The following is a 6295-nucleotide window of genomic DNA, read 5'->3' as shown; positions in this document are numbered from 1 at the left end:
TCTGACAATATAGTGTCTTTAAAGAGACCCCAGTAGTCTTATGGACTTCCCTAGTGGTTTAGCTGGTAAAGAATCTGCCTGCAATGCAGGAGACCAGGGTTCGATCCCTGGACTGGGAAGATCCCGTGGAGAAGGGAATAGCTATCCACTCCAGTATTCTGGTCTGGTGAATTCCATGGATCGGATTAATCCATGGGGTCACAAATAGTAGGACTTGACTAAGCGACTTTCACTTTCAACAGACTTATGCTTCCACGTACACCATTTAGCACCAAGCTGCAACCAACTGAGCTAACCGGCCCTCATTCACATATACCATTTATATTGAATTCCATATGAATGGTGCATTCTTTGGATTGTGAAAAATGTCTGCCTGCCCAGTACCTACCATTTATGTCCAAGCTAAGAGCCGGTCCTAAATTAAAGATGTGCTTCTTTGAAGCTCCACACAAGTGACTCATCTATACCAAAGTAAAAGCTAAGAGGTTTGTTGCCAGTATTACAGACAGAAGAAGCATGTTTTGTTGGAATTTTTAAAAGAATCTTAATTTTTTTGACTTTTAATTGATATCTGAATCTCAATGATCTAATATCTCCATTTTTATTGAAAACTTATTTTAAATAGTACTTTAACACCCAAAGCTAGAATCCCTAGTTGAGAAAATGACTTCATGCGCTACACCCAAACATGAAGACTGTTTCCCCACCCCACCAAGGTCTTTCCCAGCTCCTCTCAATCACATCCTGAGCTGACTAAGTTGTTGATGCAGACTGCTCATCATGGCTCACACCAAATATCATAAGACCCTTCTTTTAGGCTCACTCTTTTCTCTAGTTCACTTCTGTAGTTGCTAGCATATGAAGATAACTCCTTTTTTAAAAAGCATATCAGAAAGTCCATTTATGCTAACAACTGTTATCTCACCTTTTATCTCATTTTTCTAATTGATTTCTGTTACTTCCAAGAATTTATTGACTCTTTAACACCACAAGGGTTGATATGAACATACAGAAAGCACTGGAAGTAACTTGATATCCAGTATTACTTCTTCTAAACAATAAGGGATTAAACGTCTTTAAACTGACTGGAGAGTTCAAAACTGAATTAGAAACCTTGCATTCCTCTAGCTAACATTCAGTGTCAAAGATAGCATACAACCTCATGACTCCAGACAGAACTATGCTTGCTGTAGGATACATTTCTATTACATAAAAGTCACTTTCCTGATTTTATCAAAGAAAATCAGGGTTAGTCATTTAATACCAAAATATCTAGCCAGCTCATCAGTGAATCTGAATTTTAAACAGAGATCATTAAAGACTACTTATAGAAGTCTATAATTTTACAAAATTGGGAACCAATGCCTACAGAATGAGTGATGTGCTTCAGATAATAAAACTACTTAGCAGCAAATAAGGCTAAAACTCAGATTTTATGAGTCATACTGCAGTGGTCTTTAATCAGTATCCTTTCATTTTATCTTCTCCAAAAGCATCCACTTGATCATTCTGCTCACACACACAATTTCCCTTAGGAAATAATTCCTTCCTTTTTGTGTCATGAGGACCAGGCAGAGCTGACTCCCCCTCCAGCATCAAGAGTTGGCATGTGACACAGTTTAGGCCAATCAGAGCCAAAGAACACTCAATTCCAGAACAACGTTTCTGGTTCACATAGAGGTATTATCCCCACTACTGAGGTTGCTGAGAGGATATATTGTTAAGTCTGGAGCTACTGGCAGCCACCTTGCCACCTTAAGGAGCAGGTCTGCCTTAGAATGAAGTCAGCAAAGAAAAGCAGAGAGCACAAGACTGAGCCTTGATAATAGGGTCTGAGCACCTAATATGGCAGTACCTAAGAACCATAAGCTCACACTAGCCAATGAATTCTCATTTTCCTCAAGCCAGTGTGAGGGAGACTTCTGTCTCTTGAGCCCGAAAGTTTTAAGTAATATAACTTGCAACTATACCATGCCAGACACAATCAAGGATCAAGTTTTGCAAAAAGGAAAGTCTATCTAAAACTAATCAGACATTCTCTATTCATTGCACAGATCTCCCTTTCCTTTTCAGTGTAATGCTTGATATAACATAGAGAGTTGAAAATTACATTTGGGGGACTTCCCAGGTCCCCAGTGGTTAAGAATCCACCTGCCAACGCAGAGAATACAGGCTTGATCCATGGCCCAGGAGACTCCCACCCGCCTCACAGCACCTAAGCCCGTGAGCTGCAGCTATTGCAGGCCCTGTGCCCTAGAACCTGTGCTCTACAACAAGAGGAGCCACCACAATGAGAAAGGAACTAGAGAAAGCCTGCATGCAGCAATGAAGACCCAGCGCAGCCAGAAAGAACAAAACTGTATTCTGTTTTGCCTTAATTTTGAAATAAATTAGTCTGTTTACTTATGGGTGCTGGGCCAACTGGAGTGCAGAGAACAGGAAGCAGTGTCTGTTTCTCCACACCATGGAATTGAAACAAGGAAATTCAAGCCAGAGAATAAAATAAGAAACCATTTTTAATGGTTTTTTTTTTTTTTTAAGATTTTTAAAATCTTCTTACAAAACACTATGTACTTTAAAAAAAAAAACCAATATGTAGAGACTGAGAGTAGATTAGCAGTGGCTTAGGCCTAGGGGAGATAGAAAATTGAGGGAAGTGATAGCTGAAGGTTGTAGGGTTTCTTTTTGAGGTGATAAAGATATCTCAAAATGATTTTGGTTATGGTTAAAATACAATTATCAATGCACTAAAAACCACTGAACTGTAACGGTTTTAAATGGAAGAATTGTATGTTCTCCTACCTATAGGTGCATTGAAAGAAAGTAAAGGTGTTAGTTGCTCAGTCTAATGGACTGTAGTCTGCCAGCCTTCTCTGTCCACGGAATTTCCCAGGGAAGAATCCTGGAGTGGGTAGCCTTCTCAGTCCAGGGATAGAACCCTGGTCTCCTGCATTGCAGGGAGATTCTTTATCACTTGTGCCACCAGGGAAGCCTATAGGTGCATTATACTTCAGAAAAGTTGTTACCCAAAAAATGAAATAAAAGTTGCAGCCGAAGGATTGTACTCTTCATGGACCATATAGCATTTTTTTCCTTTTAATGTGGCAATGATACTATAAAATTTTATATAGAAAAAAATAGAGAATTCAGTCTTGACTCTGCCAGTTTTTCAAACTTTATTTTGATTAAGGCTTCCCCAGTGGCTAGTGGATAAAGAATCCATCTGTAATGCAGGAGACACCGGTTATATTCCTGGGTTGGGAAGATCCCCTGGAGAAGGGCATGGCAACCCACTCCAGTATTCTTGCCTGAAGAATCCCATGGACAAAGAAGCCTGGCGGGCTACAGCCCAGGGGATTGCAAAGAGTCGGACACAACTGAGCAACTGCACACTCACAACACAAACAAGCTGGATTTAGAAAAGGCAGAGGAAACAGAAACCAAATTGCCAACATCCATTGTATCACAGAAAAAGGAAGAGAATTCCAGAAAAATATCTACTTCTGCTTCACTGACTACACTAAAACCTTTGACTGTGAGGATAACAACAAACTGTGGAAAATTCTTCAAGAGATGGGAATAACAGACTACCTCATCTGCCTCCTGTGAAACCTATACGCAGGTCAAGAAGCAACGGTTAGAACTGGACATGGAACAATGGGCTGGTTCCAAATTGTGAAAGGAGTACGTCAGGACTGTATATTGTCACCCTGCTTATTGTAATTATATATGCGAAATGCCAGGCTGGATGAAGCTCAAGCTGGAATTAAGATTGCCAGGAGAAATATCAATAAGCTCAGATATTCAGATAACACCACGCTAAAGAGCCTCTTCATGAAGGTGAAAGAAGAGAGTGAAAAAGTTGGCTTAAAACTCAACATTCAAAAAATGAAGATCATGGCATCTGGGCCCATCACTTCATGGCAAGTAGATGGGGAAGCAATGGCAACTGTGACAGACTTTATTTTCTTGGGCTCCAAAATCACTGAGAATGGTGACTGAAGCCATGAAATTAAAAGATGCTTGTTCCTTGGAAGGAAAGCTATGATCAATGTAGACTGGTATTAAAAAGCAGCAATATCACTTTGCCAACAACAGTCCATACAGTCAAAGCTACAGTTTTTTCAAGCAGTCATGTACAGATGTAGAGTTGGGACCATAAGGACAGTTGAGTGCTGAAGAATTGAAGTTTTTGAACTGTGGTGTTGGAGAAGACTCTTGAGAGAGTCCCTGGACTTCAAGGAGATCAGTCCAAGACTAGTCAACACTAAAGGAAATCAACCCTGAATATTCATTGGAAGGAATGATGCTGAAGCTGAAGCTCCAATACTTTGGACACCTGATGCAAAGAGCCAACTCTTTGGAAAAGATCCTGAAGCTGGGAAAGATTGAGGGCAGGCAGAGAAGGGGCAACAGAGGATAAAGATGGTTAGATTGCTATGAGTTTGAGCAAACTTCGGCAGATAGTGAAGGACAGGGAAGCCTGGCATGCTACAGTCCATGGGGCTGCAGAGTTGGACACAACTAAGCAACTGAACAACAATATAGACTAAATCATTTTAGGTTCATTGGTAATGCCACATCTGCAAATTTCTTGCTAAGGTGGTGCTTCTGGCTGTAGGTAGGAAGGATAAGATGGTCATATAGGCTAAGCCATGGTGGACTGGCTCAGAGAGCAAAGCAGTGACTCATTCAGATTCTTCTCCTTGGGCCAAAAGACACTGGTTAAGGTCTACTAGGGTCAAATTTTAGAGGTATAGAGGTAGAACTTGTCTGGGGTCATCAAGTCTTCTGGATAAGTATCCCGTATCTCTCATCACATGCTGTGGCTACTGTATACTCTGCAACCACTGAAGTAAATGATTGAAGGTTTGGAATGAGTCAACATAAGATAACATCCTCAAACTTAAACTTCATGGTAAATTTCTTTGGTATATTTTTAACCCTAGGCCTGAGAACTAGCCATTTACATAAACTATGAAAATTTCTAAGAGTGACTCAGAGGAAGGAAAAGTGAAGAGGGTCCAGACACCAAAGTTTATGTTATGATGAAGTTCAGGGATGAACTTGGACATGATCCACCAACGGGCTTCAACAGTCTATAAATTGGTTGTTTTGAGACACTGACCAAGTAATCCTTTTATTACACATTACAGGTAGGAATAATGATGTCTAAAGGTAGGGTGTCAGCCTAGTGTCACAAGTAACCTAGCAGTCACAAGCAAACAAGAGGTGGTCAAATATTATATGAACTTCCTATAACCATGGCTTAATCGATTATCCATGTCTTAGATGTTTCTTTGTCAAGGCTGCATGGAAAGTGTTTGGCCATGCTTATCTACCTGGTACTTAATCTAATGAAAAGGATGGTTTTAAACACTGTTTGGAAAATATTTTGAGAAGGATTGTCAAATTCTGGCTCTAGAGAATTATTGAATCAAAGATGCAATCACTTGTTGAAATGGAGCTCTGAAAATGGCGTCTGTGTGCAGACCCAGACAGTCAGAGACTCTACAAATTGAAAGTTAAAAAGGTAAGAATCTGAAATCAAGGGAGGATGGCTCACCTTCCCAAGCCTCAAAGAATAAAGTGTGAAGAAAAAACTTAGGAAAATGAAAAGCGAATTTTCATATGGGTTGGGAAAGAATCTCACACGGAAGGATCTACCACATCTAAGAACAGTAAACCTCCTTTCAAGCCCTTTCCTCAGTTTCTCTCATGTCCTATCTGACTGCATCTTCCTTTCCTTTATGACATTAAGTTTCCAGCCTTTTCTCCAACACCAACAATCTCCACTTTTCTTTTCTGCAGTGGCAACAATTCAGCTTGCTACCTGGGAGGAAAATAGATCTTAATAATCCTTAAAGTAAATACTGCTGATACAACAAGATTATTAAAATAAATCCACTCTGTGTTCTGTTGACCTTCTCAAAGTTTCCTAAAAGAAAATATTTTTTCTCTGAATAAAAGGAACCCTGATAGACCAATGGTAGCTATGTAATGAGTGGAAATTAGAAATGTTGGAACTGAAATCTTGGTCCTCAGGGTTTTACCTCTAAATGGAGACCAAAATATTAACCTTCAGAAATGATGAAAAATCACCAACTATGAAACATCTAAGCACTGGTCATCTGAGTACTTGGCCATCAGAAAAGTCTCTTGGAGGGGTTTATGTTGGCAAGGGTTCTATAACTTTAGTTTCGCTCACAACTATTTACTAATATTTCTGTATGACATTGTGAAGCCTAGAGTGAATTTTAATCAAGTGTAAAGAGTTCTAAATATGTTTTCTGGA

Source organism: Odocoileus virginianus, chromosome 1, assembly GCF_023699985.2.
Source record: "Odocoileus virginianus isolate 20LAN1187 ecotype Illinois chromosome 1, Ovbor_1.2, whole genome shotgun sequence".
NCBI classification, from domain to species: Eukaryota; Metazoa; Chordata; class Mammalia; order Artiodactyla; family Cervidae; genus Odocoileus; species Odocoileus virginianus.
Note: the sequence above shows the minus strand (reverse complement) of the source record.